Source organism: Felis catus, chromosome D1, assembly GCF_018350175.1.
Source record: "Felis catus isolate Fca126 chromosome D1, F.catus_Fca126_mat1.0, whole genome shotgun sequence".
NCBI lineage: Eukaryota > Metazoa > Chordata > Mammalia > Carnivora > Felidae > Felis > Felis catus.
In genome coordinates, this window is record NC_058377.1 from 990,140 (window position 1) to 1,007,511 (window position 17,372).

General features: G+C 51.6%; 1 long non-coding RNA gene across 1 annotated transcript; it reads left to right on the forward strand.

Moving 5' to 3' along the window:
- Positions 1 to 2,094: 2,094 nt before the first annotated feature.
- Positions 2,095 to 17,080, forward strand: LOC109491752. The gene is made up of 4 exons (XR_006585840.1): positions 2,095 to 4,179; positions 7,240 to 7,354; positions 9,079 to 9,220; positions 10,851 to 17,080. It is a non-coding gene; the product is annotated as an uncharacterized LOC109491752 (long non-coding RNA).
- The last annotated feature ends 292 nt before the right edge of the window (positions 17,081 to 17,372 follow it).

Sequence of the window (17,372 nt, forward strand, 5' to 3'; positions counted from 1 at the left end):
CACTGCCACCTCCATGGCTCACCCAGCTTGGACCAGGACACAAAGTGTCTGTCACTGCTGCCCCTGTGAAGTGGCCACAGCAGCCACCTCCGTGGCCACTTGTGCCAGAACGGAGTCAGAGTGGTCTCTTTTTTTGTGTGTCGCTGGTTTCCAACTCAGAGTCCTGGAGAGGACTTCTACTGGGAACACTTTGGCCACACGCCTCCTCTCCGGACACACGGTAGACCCGGAAAGCAGATATCCAGCACTCCAGCTTCCGTGGTGCACACGGGGCTTCTGCGAATACAGCACCTGCTGCTCAGAGGCTGGAAAGCCAAAAGGAATAGTGTATGTCCAGCTCGGCTTATGAGATCGATTGACATTTACAAAAAGAAGAAATTTATCTTTCAAGCTCCTCAATGTTAAAAAAGGGGCATTTAAAGTCTCCACTTTAGGGGCACCTGGGTGGCTCAATAGGTTGAGCATCCTACCTTGGCTCAGGTCATGATCTCGCAGGTTGTGGGTTCGAGCCCCATGTCGGGCTCTGTGCTGACAGCTCAGGGCCTGCAGCCTGCTTTGGATTCTGCGTCTCCCTCTCTCTCTGCCCCTCCCCCACTCACACGCCCTCTCTCTTAAAAATAAATACACATTAAAAACATTTTATAAAGTCTCCATTTTATTTACTGGTCTACAGTGCATTTTTGCTTATCTTTCTGTATTTTCCCCAAATACAACAGTAGGGGTTAGGAAGATTCTAAATATCAAATTATTAAATTTTATTCTGTCTTTGTACTTTACTGATCTACAGAATGTATCCCGTTTTCAAGTATTAGATTTTACACAGATTAATTCAAAATGTTTTTTATTTCTTATTTGTTAAAATGTTTGAAAAACAGCAGTTATAAAATAAAGTGATAGAAACAGACTCTTTAAAGAAAGGTTTACTCTTGATATTTGTTGGTACAATATCCTAAGCCTTCCTGAGTTCATTTTGCTTTGTTTTATTTTAGGTAGAGCTGACCGTGGTCCCATCTCTGCGCAGGAAATTGAACTTAGCGAGTGGCAGTCACAGCCACATGGCAAGTCCTTAAGTAACAGTCTGTTTCTAACACTGAACCTCTAGACATCACACCAAGCCTGATGATGTGAGAGAAGGAGCCAGATCGAAGCCCATTTGGGAAAAGAAAGAAAATAATCTCAAACTGCTGCTTTGATGTCACATTAGGCCATTAATATGCATCACGTGTGTTTAAGTTAAAACTTTTGCCCGGTGCTGGTATGACTTCATTGCATGCCTACAAGACCCAGCATTAAGTTACTGTGCATTCGGACAGGAAACATGACTTGGGCCATTGTTACTGATGAGGCTCAGAGTCCGGTCCCCGGTCCTGCGTTCTCTGCACTTTCCACCGGCCTGACTGCCTGTTCCTTGTAAACGATGTATCCGGTGGATGCGGGAACCATACATCTGCCCAGAGATGGTTCTACTTGGGCCTATCTGCTCTCTTCCTGGATGCTGCCTTTTGATTCCCTAGGGTCTTGATTCCCTAGAATAGAGCATACAGAATTTGATGACCAGTCCTTCCGGCCCCACCTGGTCTCATGTTGGGGGCTGTGGGAGTGGTTGTTAGCTTTTAACAGTAGAGTTGATCCTTGAGCCACACAGTTCACACTGTGTTAATCCAGTTACATGCAGATTTTTTGATACATACAGTACCATAAATGTATTTCCCTTGTGATTCTTTTTTTAATTTTTTTTTTAACGTTTATTTATTTTTGAGACAGAGAGAGACAGAGCATGAACGGGGGAGGGTCAGAGAGAGGGAGACACAGAATCCGAAATAGGCTCCAGGCTCTGAGCGGTCAGCACAGAGCCCGATGCGGGGCTCGAACTCACAGACTGTGAGATCATGACCTGAGCCGAAGTCGGTCACTTAACCGACTGAGCCACCCAGGCGCCCCTCCCTTGTGATTCTTAATAACATTTTCTTTTCTCTAGTCGAGTTTGGATTAAGAATATGGTGTATGATACATGTAACATATAAAATATGGGTTAATTGATCGTATATGTTATTGTTAAGGCTTCTGGTTAGCAGTAGGCTATTCGTGGTTAAGTTCTGGGGGGAGTCCAGAGTTAGATGTGGGTTTTCGACTGGGTGGGGGCTGATGCCTTCCCAACCCCCACATTATTTAAGGGTCAACTATATCCACCCTTCAGACCATCATCTCTATTCATATTCCAAGTATTTTTAGAATGTGGTCCTAGTTTTAGATTTTAGAAAGTTTCCCCTTGAGATTTTCTCAAGCTTTGTGCAAAAACTGGAGGAGGAGGGCTTAACGATGATATGAAGGGACGTCGTGAGCCATGTTCACCCCTAGCCAAGGGGGGAAACACAGCAGTTGCCTAGCAGACTGCAGCAGAGATCAGCTCAGGCTCTCACCTCTTGTCTCCACAGGAAAGAGGGCAAGGCAGCTGGGCGTCCTCAGAAAGGAGATAGAGGGGTGACCATCAGTGCTGCAGAGAGCGCAGGGCTGCGTAAACAGGGTCAGGGCAGGGGTGCTAACTGGGACAGACTAGTGTGGAAAGGCACACCTAATACGGGACAGCCAGCATGATCTGAAACCATGAGCGTCACCCACAATACTTAGGTATTTATAGACACATTTTTAAGAAAGAAAAGAAAGAATTCTTAACGGTTTGGCACAGTTTTAGTCCTCAAGGGCGCCTAAGAAAAGAGGCACCCTTTAAAAGTTACTGTGAGCTTTAGATGAGCCTCTTGTTGTTAACATACATAGGGGACTGAAGGACACTCATTAAGGGCAGAAGGACACACATGGGGACAGAAGGACAGAAGGGACAGAAGGACACACAAATAGGAGACAGAAGGACACATGGGGACAGAGGGACACACAGGAGACAGAAGGACATGTGGGGGCAGGACACACATGGGGACAGAAGGACACATAGGGCAGAAGGACACTCATAGGAGAGCAAAGGACACACGGGACAGAAGGACAACACGGGGACAGAAGGACACACATTGCTAGGATGGGACAGGACAGGGTGGGAGGTGGGGTGGAGAGAACTAGAATGATGAAGACCAACACAGCCAAGGTCACAGTTACCCAGCTCTCCTGAAGGTCATTTATTGAGCTCTGACTGAGATCAACAGGTTAGGGTAGAGAATCTGCAACTTCCCCGAAAAAATTTCAAGGAAGAGGAAAGTAGGGAAAGTGAACGCGTATCCGCAGGGATTTGGAGCCATGACCCCATGCGTTTCCTCTGGTGAAATAAGGTCAGTCAGTCAGTCATGCTCCTTTTTGCTTCAGAAAAGGCATTTTTGTCTGTTTGTGTTGAAAGAACACTGTGAATTTAAGAAACTAGGAGGGGAGTGGGGACCAGAAAGGTTTCTAGCCTGCTCATCCTGCACTCAGAATCCCAGGTATTTGAGGTATTACCCTAACGAAACAAGGCTGCTTTACTCATGACCTTTAAACATGTCAGAAAATGTTTTGAGAAATGACAGCATTGTTAAATAAACATATAGCCGCCTCCCAAGAAGGCAGCACTTACTTGAATATTTAAGTTAAAATTTAAACATCTGTAACCGAATGAATGTTGTAGATGAGGTTAAGCACAAATTCCTTCCTTTGAAAAGTGAAAAATCATACCTGGGCCTCTGCGGTCATTGAAACTAATAGCGCCCAGTTCCCGTACTGCCCAGGGCTCCTTCTGCATAGGAACAGGTGGAGGAGGATGGGGTCGATCGAGATAAAAATCTCTTCCATGAATGTAAGTGATATGACCGTTTCTGAATTCCCACAGTAATTTAGACGTACTGTCAGCGTGGGTTAGAAATGGGGAGGAGAGGGTGGTGGATGTAAAATGCTTTAACTTCCAGCTGTTTGCCTCAGAATCTAGCTGAGTAGCTTGGATGCAAAGGTCACACGAAGGAGACGTTCACCTGCTGGCTTGCAATGCCTCTTCCTTTAGGTTGATCTTCCTCTCTGGTGTCCCCCACACGGCCTTGCATGGGCCACGGGACAATTCACGTGCTTGGAAGATTTCCCTGGTGACCGTTGGAGAGACGCGGGCGTCCTACAGCCTTGCCTCTGAGTGCCAGGACCGTGTTGACGCAGGGACAGCAGAGCAGGCCCTGACCTAAGGAGCTCCCCGTCTCTGGGGAGGCAGCGCCACAGGTGAGTTGAGCCCGCGAACTCCGTGTCCCAGAGGGACGTGTGCAGAGATGTGTGTCTCGGGCTCAGAGCAGGACATCGGAGTGCACCGCTGGCAGGTGCCCAGGAGTGCAGATGTGTGAACCAGGCCACGCCCGGGGACTGGGTGACTGTGCCCACAGCCCTGCGCCGGCCCCCCCACCCCCAACCCCCGGGCACAGCGCCCAGCTCCCCTCTCCCCTCCCCCTCCGGGACAGAGCGCTCACCTGCCCTCCCCCCGCTCCAGGGCACAGCACCCACCTGCCCTCCCCCTCCAACGCCAGGGCACAGCGCCCAGCTGCTCACAGCCCTGCACCGGGCATCCCCAACTACCCCCGCACCGGGCAGAGTGGTCAGCTGCACTGCCCCCACCCAGGGCACCTGGTCGAGGGCTGGCCCCTGTCGGGGAAATGTGGCCGGCAGAGCGTGACCGCCCTCGAACAAGGTGGAGATGCTGCTGTCCCGGACGGTGCCAGCCGCGCCCGCGTCTGTTCCCGGGGCAGGCCGCGGGAGACCCCTCTTTGCTGACCACCTTTCCCACTGTCTCTGGGTCGCACACCTAGGGCGCGCGACCACTTTCCCACGGAAGCAGCCCAGGGTGTGGAGGAAGCACTACTGCCCTGGGTGGCCCCGCGGGTGGGCGGAGCACCTGGGTGAGTGGGGAGAGCACTAGGCAGGAGTGGGCGGGGCATCCAGGTGGTGGGTGGGACCTGGACAAGGTGGGCGGGCACTCAGGGGAAGACGGGACCTCAGGCTGGGTGGGCAGGGCACCTGGGGGGCGGAGGGCCACCTAGGCAGGAGTGGGCGGGGCACACAGGTGGTGGGCGGGGCATCTGGGTGATGACAGGGCCCTGGGCAGGAATGGGTGGGACATCCAGGTGGTGGGCGGGGTCTGGGCAGAGTGGGCGGGGCCTGCGCTCTGACCCCTGCTCCCAGGGCTTGCACAAAGTGGCTGGTCCGCTGCGCAAGAGGGCGTTGTAGCTGCTGACCGCTCCATCCTACTCAGTGCGTTCTTTGCCAAAGTGAACTCTGGAGACTCGATTTCATTATCCACGAAATGGAGTGAATGAGCCTTACAATTTAGGGCTGTTTGAGGGTTAAAAGAAAGATGTATCTAAATTACTGGCGTGCCTAGCACTGGTAGGTTCTCATTGGCATTAATTTCTTTCCAAACCCCATCTGATTCAACCCCCGGCCGCTGAGCGTCCACTAGCTTCCAGGCACTGGAGACACAGTGTGAAATAACACTCAAGAAGCCTGTGCGGGGGAGAGGAGGGACCGGTAGGTGGCCGCGGGGAGAGCTGTGATGGCAGAATTGCTGGGTGCTCCCAGGCCACTTGAGAGAGGCCTCTAGGCCAGGTTCAAGGTGTCAAGAGGGCTTCCCGCAAGAAGAAACAACAGAAGGCCATGGACGAGTGGAGAGGGCTGTGGAGGGAGGCAGGCTTGCAGTGGGTCGGAGGCGGGCTGAGCAGGAGGACCAGGGCGCTGGTAGGAGCTCACACCCGCTGGAAAGGTGCGGCTGGAGGCTGTATTGAGGAAGCCCTCAAAGAATAACCACTGAATAGTCTAAAGCAGAGTCCGATTTGGACTCTAGGAAGGTTCTTAGAGTCCCTGGATCAGGTCCATGCAAGTGCAGTTTAACACCAGGTTCGCCGTTAGCGGCTTCCCTGGCCAAATGAAGAATTCTTCCAGAGCGTTGAAAAGACTATTTGGAATTTTTCAGGTCAGGTCCTGTAATCCTGAGTTCACAAGTGACAGCAAGGATTTGTTAGTTTTTTCTCTACAAGCCAGATTGAGCTGGTTTATAGTATCTCCTCTACAAACCAACCGTGGTTCCACCGTGAACTGTATCACTCAGGCGGGAAAAGAAGTAAAAGTTTTATACCTGCTCAACTGCCTCTGTGTAAATTTGGTTTCTCACTCTCCTCCACACTCCTTACTGCTGAGTTCCAGAGGCCAGGAGGCAATGAAAGGTGCTACCCGCCTTGCATAAGACCAGTCCCTCCCTAAAGATGTTCTGGAGAGAAAGCCGAACAGGGTGGGGTTGGGCCCGGCTGAGGCTTCGGGCTGGGATTTGAGGCCTGGCTTGGTGGGTTAGAAGCCCTAAGTAAGCCGGCTTGCTCCTCTCCCTTTGTTTCCTGTTAGATGATACGTGGATGGTCGGTTGGTTGGTTTTGTTTTGATTTCAGTGATTCGCCCCTGAATATTGCTTTTGAAACAGCAGTTTTCAGGATTAGCTAATAACCATGCTGTCGCCCTTGTTTAGACCCAGTGAACAGTGATTTGATCCCACGCTGCTCAGCACAGGCTTTGGGCCCTTTGGGCCTAGCCCTGGCCTTGCATGGGGAGGGTGACTGAGCAGGTTTGGGGATGAACTATTTGGTTTCTCCAGGTTGGGGGAGGGTGTTGTAAGAGATTGAGTCTTGTCAACATCAAATCTGTTTTCTTTCCACCTGGTTGATTACATAGGACACAGTGCAGATCTGGAATTTACCCTGAGCTATTCCTCATTTGTTGCATGATCTGGGGTTACTCGTTCAGTTTCCTAAGGCTGAATTATAAAATGAGAGTTTGAGGGGCGCCTGGGTGGCTCAGTTGGTTGAGTGTCCAACTTCAGCTCAGGTCATGATCTTGTGGTTTGCGTGTTCAAGCCCTAGGTCAGGCTCTGTGCTGACAGCTCAGATCCCGGAACCTGCTTTGGAATCTGTGTCTCTCTCTCTGCTCCTCCCCTGCTCATGCGCGCGCGCTCTCTCTCTCTCTCTCTCTCTCTCTCTCTCTCTCTCTCTCTCTCCCCCTCAAAAATAAACATTAAAAAATTAAAATGCGAGTTTGACCAAATGCTGGAAGTTTTCCTTCCTGATCTAGGCAGTGCGGGTCATCGGAGCGGTCATTGTCACATCCCGGCACTTGAGGGCAGAGCATGAAACTAATCCAATGACCCCTCCTCCTCAAACACCTGTTTACATCTACATACTTGCCTGTCAGGCCTTCTTGTCATTGGAAATTGATTTCTAAGTGAAATTTTAAATCTTGTCAAATTGACAGGATTACATCAAGTTGACCATGGTAATGTTGGACATGGCAAAGTGTTTGTCTAACGAGAACTGAGCTGGATGAAAATACCTGAAAACAAGGCAAAATCAGCCAGGGTGGTGATGAGGTAAGTGCTTTAATTAGCAACAGATTTCATGCAGACCTTGGGGAAAATTTCAAGAAGCCTTTTTATGTTTTTATGCAAAGGATCCTCTCTGTGATGATGTTGGGAAGGGCAAATATGATGAAGGTTTTCAGAGAGTGATGCCAATAATACAGTAAATTCTTGACTCTTTGGAATTCTAAACTAAGAGACAAGGTACTTATTTTTATTTCACTGTTTTTCAAAATAACATGCAAAAATACTTATTTTTCTGTGAAATTTGGTTTCCTGTTAGAGTTCATTTTAGATGGCTGCTTTTGGATATCAGTATCTCCTGTATTTGCTAATTTTCCATGTTACTTCATTTTTTAAAATTTTTTAATGTTTGTTTATTTTTGTGCACACAAGAGAGAGAAAGCATGAGCAGGGGAGGGGCAGAGAGAGAGGGAGACACAGAATCCGAAGCAGGCTCCAGGCTCTGAGCTGTCAGCACAGAGCCTGACACGGGGCTCGAACTCATGAGCCGTGAGATCATGACCTGAGCTGAAGATGGGCGCTTAACCGACTGAGCCACCCAGGTGCCCCTTTTCCATCTTATTTCAAAAAGAATCTAAGATATCTAACATTCTTCATTGATTATCAATATATTTTAAGTTCTTTCCCACCAAAGGGATCCATTTCCTAATACCTCTCTCATGATCCTCATCTTTAAAATCTGTTTTGCCTACTAATTTGCATTTTTAATTGGTAAATTTCCCACATTAAATAAGACAGTGTGTGTGTGTGTATATATATGTATATGTATAATTTATTTTAGAAATTATATATTTAAATTATATGTATAAATTTTGTACGTGTTATATATACGGCTATCAGTCATGGACGTGACAGTTTTATGTGTTTTTTATATATAAATATGTGTATTTAACAGTTTTATATACTGACATCTGATTAGCACTACACACAGTTGCTATGATCATAGCTGAAAGTCGAGGTGTGGGGGCACCTGGCTGGCTCAGTCTGTGGAGCATGTGACTCTTATTCTCAGGGTTGTGAGTGCAAGTCCCACATTGGGCACAGAGGCATGGAGGCTGGGGAAGGGAAGGGCTTCTGGGATGGGTGGGTATCCAGGGATTGGTCAGGACATGGGAGCCAAGCTGTGAGGAGGGGGAGACTCCAGGAGGAGTGACTGACCCACCGAGTAATAAGTCTGTCTTTGCAGGTCTAGGGAGCACATTCTGAATTTACGTTCCCTGGTTTGGGAGTCCATTCAGGCCAGAGTTTTGGTGAGAACAGGGAAGGGAAGAGGGACTATGGGAAACATGCTGTACTTTATTTTATTTTATTTTATTTTATTTATTTTATTTTATTTTATTTTATTTTATTTTATTTTATTTTTAATGTTTATTATTTTTGAGAGAGAGAGACAGAGTGCGAGTGGGGTAGCGGCAGAGAGAGAGGGAGACACAGAATCTGAAACAGGCTCCGGGCTCTGAGCTGTCAGCACAGAGCCCGATGCGGGGCTCGAACTCACAGACCGCGAGATCATGACTGGAGCTGAAGCTGGACGCTCAACCGATGGAGCCCCCCAGGCTCACTGGGAAACGTGCCATATTTAAATAGATGGGGAACAGAAGGTGAGGAGTAACAACGAATGCTTATTTTTTGTCTCCCTTCACATTCTCAGGGGAGACTGAGCGTATGAATTTATGCAAAGTTGTTTTCCTTCATCTTTCTTTTCTGTCCAGATCTGCTTTCTCTCTTCTTACATCAGTGAGCTGGGCGGTATCGTGCATAGTGGTGATGATGACAGGTTGATTAGTAGGGCCAGACCAAGTGTGAAATCGTTCACACCACTGCTCTGTTTCCAGGAGCCACGGTGAGAAGACAGTAAGTACTGTTTAAAATGTTTAGTTAGGGGCCCCTGGCCGGCTCAGTCAGTGGAGTGCGGGACCCTTGATCTTGGGGTTGTGCATTCGAGCCCTGCGTTGGATGTAGAGATTATTTTTAAGTAATATTGACACCTGTAAGATCACTTAGAGAATAGAAAGAATAAAACGAAAATCACCTAATAATTCCACCTTCCCTCAGGCACCTGGGTGGCTCCAGTTGGTTGAGCATCCGACTTCTGCTCAGATCATGATCTCGTGGTTCGTGAGTTTGAGTCCTGCATCAGGCTATGTGCTGACAGCTCGGAGCCTGGAGCCTACTTTGGATTCTGTGTCTCCCTCTCTCTCTGCCCCTCCCGGCTCGTCCTCTGTCTCTGTCTCTGCCTCTGTCTCTATCTCTCTCTCTCTGTCTCTGTCTCTCTCTTCTCTCTCTCTCAAAAATAAACATTAAAAAAAATCATTAATGGGGCGCCTGGGTGGCGCAGTCGGTTAAGCGTCCGACTTCAGCCAGGTCACGATCTCGCGGTCCGTGAGTTCGAGCCCCGCGTCAGGCTCTGGGCTGATAGCTCAGAGCCTGGAGCCTGTTTCCAATTCTGTGTCTCCCTCTCTCTCTGCCCCTCCCCCGTTCATGCTCTGTCTCTCTCTGTCCCAAAAATAAATAAACGTTGAAAAAAAAAATTTTTTTTTAAATAAAAAAATCATTAATTCCACCTTCCCTAAACTACACTCCATGTTATCATCTTGGTGTATTTTCTTTCTTTTTTTTTTTTTTTTGTATGCCTTTTGCTTCCTTTTAAAATTTTTTATCTTTTTCTTTCACTTATTCTATCAAAAACATACTTTCATGTTGCAATATGGTCAGAGGGCTCATAATGTCATGGCTGAAAAAATCATAGTTTCCATATGTTATTAGTAGACATTTAGATGGCTTGGATTCTTTGGTTCTGTCTCTTTAAGGTATTATTTTGTTTAAAATTTTTCTTCTTAATGTTTATTTATTTTTGAGAGAGAAGGAGAGAGTGAGCGGGGGAGGGCCAGAGAGAGAGGGAGACACAGAATGTGAAGCGGGCTCCAGGCTCCGAGCTGTCAGCACAGAGCCCGACGCGGGCAGGGCTCAATCCCACAAACCATGAGATGGTGACCTGAGTTAAAGTCGGACGCTTAACTGACTGAGTCACCCAGGCACCCCTTAAGATACTGATTTTATGGGCTTTTAAGGAGTATTGTTTATTATGAAGTGGGAGAAAAAAGTGATTTTATTACCCATTCTAAACGAGCACTAACTGAAGAAGATGCCGTGTTAGGCACTGAGAGTAAAAGGCTCCCAGGACAGGCCCACCTGTTCTCTGCTCGTCGCGCAAGTAATGCCACACCGGTGTGAGACTGGCCCCAGCTAATCCACGACAGCGTCAGGGACCAGAGCTCTGCAAACCAGAGGCTGGTCACAGCATCGCACAGCAAGCCACTGGTGTCCCTCCCACGAGCACACCTGTACAGCTGGGGGTCAGGCAATCCCTGCACATGTCCCTGAAGTTCCTATTTCCCTAGCTTCTAGAGAAGAGTAAGTTGGGTGGGGGGGGGGGGAAGGAACCATGTGGGGTGTTGACTAGCTTGATGTGATCATTTTGCAGTGTAGACGCATATCACAACACCGAGTTGTGTGCCTTCATGTATGGAAATGATTTTTGTCACGTAGACCTCAATAAAGAAAACAAATGAGCTTCACGCTTTGTTTCGAAGAGACTGCACGCTCTCTTGCTTAACAAGCCGTCAGCTCGGCTTTTCGTTCGGTGGCTTCTCCCTTTCAACAGCGGTATCGAGGATGAAAAGAAAAACAAAAAGTATTCCTTTCCCTCAAGGGCACATGACCTACGCACGAAAGCCGTTACCTTGGCGTTGCCTTGGGAGACGCGCCAACAGGAACCACATGAGTGCAGGGGCCTCGGAGCTTCGCAGGGGGCCCTGGAGGAAGAGCGGCCGGGCTGCCCACACCTGCCCACACCCTCCCAGCAGCAGCCACCGGAAATATTCGTCGTGTCTCATTCTGCCTTCTCCTTGCGGGATCCAGCGAGGTAATACGTGTAAACTGACGAGAGACGCGCCTGGGACACAGGGAGCGTTCTCCGCACGGCAGCCCCGGGTCACGTCTCAGCTGGCGCGGAGTGTCATCTCCCAAGCGGCACTGTGGTTCGGCCAGGTTCCCGGGGGATCAGGCAGCACAGACAGACAGAAGCTGGCTGTGCGCATCCGAGCTGCGAGGCCTCCCAGCCGCTCCAAGTTCACTTCCTTCTCATTTCAAGGTCTAATGGACTTGCAGAATTTGTCACCGTCTGCACACCGCCACTTCCCCAGGCACCAAGGCCGGGCTCTGAGCTGATCCCAGACCCTTTCCTGTACCTTGTACCTCACGTCCCTCCTTCGTTCAGCTGGTGTTTATTACAGCTGCCATCAGTCCCGGGCATGCTGGCAGGTGCGGGACCTGGGCCAGGCGATCAGTCCCGGGCAGCACTCACCAGGGGTGGAGCCGGAACAGACAACAAGACCGAGTCTGTGTCCTGACATCACTCCTGCTCTTTGTTGTCCAGTCAGGGACACCATCTACAAACGAGAGGAAATTATACGGTCAGGTGACAATCTGTACCCTGCAGAAACATGCACACGGGTTAGGAAATGGGGGGGCTTTAAGGAAACCTGACCGTACCTGTCTCCCCGCAGCATCTCTGCGCCATGTCATTTCCTTCCCATCATCCAGACCCTGGATCATTGGTTCTGTACCTCTTCGTGTCCTACTCGCGTCCCAGTGGACCAGCTGGACTGGCCGCGTCTTCCTCTGTGGCCGCACACAAGTGTCACAGCTCCTGCCCCACCACACATGCACCTGCTTGTTACCCATGTGCTCCGCCCTTCCTGCCCTCACCCCCTACTGTGTCCCCGTCCCCCATCCCCGCGGGGATGCGACACCCTCCCTCCGCGGTCTTCCCTCCCCCATGGGCACCACTGAAATCCCTTCTTCGTAAACCCTGAGTTCCCCTTCTTCCCCTGGTTACAGCCCGTCCTGCGCACTCTTCTCCCCTTCTTTCCTGACTCCGTCCCAGTCAGGCCTTGGACCTCAGCAGCGCTTCTGTGGAGGTCCCCAGTGACACCCGCCCTGTGGGTCCGGAGGGCTGTCGTCGGCCCCACACGGTGGACAGACTCTCCCGACTTTGTTTCCAGACGCCGCAAGGTTCTTCGTTTGCCTCCTGCCTCCTGGGCTCCTCTCTCCCTCATCCCTGGCTTTACTTCCATCCCACAGATCGGGGTTTGGTTCCCTTGTGTGCAGTGCACTCAGGCTCTTGCTGTCAGCGCTCAGCCCTCACGCCGTCTGTGTCCAGCCCGGGACCCTCCACAAGTCCACGCTCAGGGGTCCAGTTGGTCTCCAAACCCGCTGTCTCGCGTCCGCATCTTCATAGACGACGACGCTGTCCAGACGCTCAAACCAGAACCTGGAGTTGTTACTCTCTTTCCCATCCAACCCTCACATCCTTCAAGTCTTGGCTCGAGGTCACCTTCCCATTGACTCCTTTCCTGCCCTGATTCATGCTCCCGCTTTCCCGGGGCCGACGTGCTGGCGTTGACTCGGTGTCTCGGCTGGGAGCGGAGGGAGGGGGCTTAGAGGGCTCATATTCCGACTTCCCCACGAAAGTGGTCCTTACCCCCCAGGCCAAGCCCCCACCGTGAGGTCCCCCTTTGGGGATGAGGGGTGTGTATGCTGCGGTGGCCTGCAGAGCGGGCGGGCGCCTGTGAGCTGGCCTCCACTCGTACTCCGCCCTCTGCGGCCCTCTGTAAGGGGACCTGTGCTGTCACCTCAGGTGTCCATTAGTCATGTCAGACCCAGTGCTCGAGGACTCTTCAAGTATCTGGTCATTCCCTTTCCCCAGCACACAGCTAGGTAAGTCCACGGCCGCTGGTCTCTGGGGCTGGGGGGATCTTTACCATGTAGATGTGGTGTTTCCTGGAGCTTCCTCTTGGGGATCCGGCTTCTCTTTTGGTCATCGGGTTCCAAGTTGGAAAACTGGTTCAGATTGAGATATTGGCAAAGAATTTGTGACTTTTTATTGAGCGGCTGGCTTTAACTTCCTTTTTATCCATCCTTGATTTCTTTTGACTGTACAGGTAGAGTAGTCTGTCCTGCATAGAGACTTTCTGGCTACGCATCTATTTTGCCCATTAGGAGGCTGTGTTCTGTTACCTCTGAGTTTTCCGTAACTCTCAGTGCGTCAGGCTTCCCTGGCCTCTCCTCTCATCTTGCCACTTGCCTTTTCCTCTTGTGATTAGGTCCTAGTCTGGTCCTTGGCTCTGTCCCCGGTCCCCCTGCGGGCAGCGCGAACCTCTTTCTATGCTGCCAACGAGGCCCTCTGGTTTTCACAGTAAGCATTTGGTTACTCTTGGCCATTTGTTTTCTTTTTCCAAAGCCCGACTTCTGCTTCATAAGAACTGCCCGTAAGTGACTATTTCCCCCGTATTTCTTGAACACCTGCTATGTCACACCTAGTGCTCATCCATCTATAAAAACCCATTCCGTTTTGTTATTGGTGCCAGTTTTTACTAGTCCACTTACTGCCTGTGCTGGACTGTGTGTGTACCCTCAACTTCCATGGATGGGGTCCCCGTTTCCGAGTGGGTGGTGGCCGGTCCAGCCCCTCCCCCATCCCAGTTTTGTTGGTCCTTCTGGTACCACGCAGTGTGGGCTGGGGTCCCCAGGACGCCCACTCTGAGCCGGCGGTCAGTACAGAGTAGGTAACCGGTGCAGGCTCTTGGGGTCACTTCCTATAGAGGGGAGGGGAGGAGGGCAGGAAGGACGTTTGGGTTGAGGGAGACGTTGAGCAGCAAAGCAGGGTCCCTAAAGTCAGGAGGGCCTCCGGGATCGTCCAGAGTAGGGGTGTGGGCGCAGGGCCCAATCTGGTCAGCGACCGAGGTGGCTTCTCTGGGAAGGCAGCATGGCCCTCATCACTCAGGCAGGCTGTGTGGGGCCACAGTGCTCCAGCGGCTGGCCACTGAGCCCTCCATCAGGTGCACATGGTCATCGGGTTTGCATTTCCGCGGTTTTGTCCGGGGACTGGGGAACAAGAAGTGCCTGTGAGCGCTTTTCTGCCGCTGTTTGTGCCTGTCTCCCTGTAAATCCGCCTTCTCTGCCTTAACGTCCCAGGGCCCTGAGGCCTGAAAGCTGCCAGCCCGGCCCCTCAGGTGTGATGGAGCCTCTCTAGCAGCTGGTTTCTCCTGGACTGCCTGGGGCATCGCGACATCAGCTGTGACCTGCCTGGGGCCATGATGACAGCGGCTGTGACCTGGCTGGGGCCACTCTGATGGCACCTGTGACCTGCCCAGGGCCATCATGACAGCAGCTGTGACCTGCCTGGGCTACCATGATGGCACCTGTGACATGCCCGGGGCCATGATGACAGTGGCTGTGACCTGCCTGGGGCCACCCTGATGGCACCTGTGGCCTGCCCGGGGCCATCGCGACAGCAGCTGTGACCTGCCTGGGGCCATTGTGACAGCAGCTGTGACCTGCCTGGGGCCGCCCTGATGGCACCTGTGACCTGCCTGGGGTCATGATGACAGCGGCTGTGACCTGCCCGGGGCCATCGCGACAGCAGCTGTGACCTGCCTGGGGCCACCATGATGGCACCTGTGACCTGCCCAGGGCCATCATGATAGCAGCTGTGACCTGCCCGGGGCCATCGCGACAGCAGCTGTGACCTGCCTGGGGCCACCATGATGGCACCTGTGACCTGCCCGGGGCCCATCGTGACAGCAGCTGTGACCTGCCTGGGGCCACCATGATGGCACCTGTGACCTGCCCGGGGCCCATCGTGACAGCAGCTGTGACCTGCCCGGGGCCTGTCCATGTGCACGGTCTAGGTCTCCTCCTGTGGCTTGAACACAGCCTTCTCTGCATGTCTCCATTTCCCCCTTTTGGTAGACACTTGCACTTTACCTTCTAGACGTTGTCTGTGTGGTGCTTTCCGGCCCTCAGCTCCGAAACTCCTGCGCACAACCGTCAGACCGACGCCCTGGCGGCCCCTGCCCACCTCAGCCACTAGGCTGTGAGAGGAAGGGCCTGGAAGGTGCAGAAGAAACTCTGGATTCCAGAAACCGTCCCGGAAACCCAGTCACCCCTGTCCCCATCCGGAGCACCGCCCGCCGCCCACGTCCCCGGCAGCTGGATAAGCATCCTGGAGCCTGTGCCTTGTGCATAAACCCCGTGAGCACAAATCACTGCTGGCAGCCGGGAGCCTGCAGGGCAGGCCGTAAACGGCGTCTGTAGCTAGAGTTCCTTCTCACGATGCTGTTTTGTGCAGTGATGACAAATATTCTTTTTTGTCCTGAAGTCAGTGGGAGGCGTTGCCTTCAAGTTGTAACCTCATTTTACCGGAGTGTCGTTTTCACAGCTGCTGTCACTTCCCGTCACCACACACTTGACCTTATTCACCAGGAGTGCGCGGCCCCGGACCCCTGGACTTCCAGGCCCAGGAAGCTTGGTAAGAGTTGGCAGGCGTCAGTTGCTAGCAGTAGAAAAGCACACACGTTTGATGCAGCAAAGTGGTACCTTCTCCAGATGCCCAGCGTCGCGGGTGCATCCGGACCGCGCAGTTCGCTTGGCCTGGCCCCGGCTGCCCATACCCGCTGCCTCCGAACAGCAGTCCCAACCCCGTGTGGGCTGCCTTCCGAGGAAGTCTTTGCAACTCACCTTAGGATCCAGATCACTTTTCCATTGGAAACAGGTAGCACCTGAAGGCAGTGTCGACGGGCAGGCCCCCAGCATCCCCTGAACGTGCAACGTGGCTGATGGCCGGCCGGGATTCTGCTCCTCGTGGCCTTCGCCCCTGCGGTGCCCAGATCCCACCTGCCCCCACATGGTGCTCTTTCTCTTCTCGAGGACCTTGTCCTCGTCCGCCGCAGGCTCGACACCCTCCCTTGACCCCCAGCCCCCCCAGGATGTCAAGCGTCAGTTCTGCCCCCAGACAGTCTTTCTCGTCCCCGCTGCAGAGCCGTGGTCCCCCGGTCTGGCCGCATTGCCTCTGCCCCAACCACCACCTGGCAGTTGTCGGGTGCGGTCTCTGGCTCATCACCACCACTCGGCGAGCCTCGTCTGCCTGCTTCTGCGCCTGCCGTTTTCTTGGCTTTGCGGGGAACTCGTGGCCACAGTTCAGCACAGGCCTGCCTCCCTGCAGCCAGAGACAGAGTCGCTCGGTCCCTGGTGTTTCCACCACCTGGCATTATCGCCCACCTGCGTTGGGCCGGGTGGATAAAGATGAGACACCCCCCTCCCCGACTCTTCCTCTCAAGAAGCTCTCTGGACAGAAACAACTTGATGATCATACGGGATGTAACTGTGTCTGGATGCTATCCTTTCAGGGTCCAAGGAGTAACTGGGGGCCTGGAAGTCACTAAAATTACATGGTATTTGAGCTGCTGCTTGAAGGGCTCCTAGACGTTCACGAAGCGATCCCAGGGGAGAGGGCTTAGCGGTCAGTGTTTGCAAAGGCATAAAGGCTGAGAGGGGTGAGGGTTTTTGGAGAATTGCAAACAGCTTCCCGTGGTTCCAGGGCAAGGCAGGTCCACGGAGCGGCGTAAACCAGGCGGTCAGATCACAAAAGGCCTTAGCAGGCAAAATAGGAGGTGTCCCTTTCATCCCATACACGTCTATCCTTGAGCCCTGCGTCCTGCCTTATTCTTCTCTGTGGCACCCTGTATGTAATGTCTTGATGATTTAAAAAATAGTTTTTATCGTCTCTTAGTGATAAAACCTGGGAAAATATAGGTAAAACTAAAAGTTAAATCTAATAAAATTTGCAAACACACTTCTCATTTCCATGCATTTGCTGTCATTATTTTAATGTTAAAGCAAATCAGGATACACAAGAAAGTGGGCTTGTCCTCTTCCCCTTTGATTATATAAGTTTCTGTGTAATTTAAACATTTGGAGCATGGGGTTCATGTACCTTTCTAATTTAAAGGAGAGTTTTATGCTTTGTTAATTAAAAACAGCAGGTAGAGGCCCTGACGTCGTTCACTTCAATTTCTTACAGATTTATTGCACAGTAAATTAGTTAATTGCAAACCTTCCAGCAATGTTTTACTCCATTGTAGGTTACTTAAAAAAAAAAAAA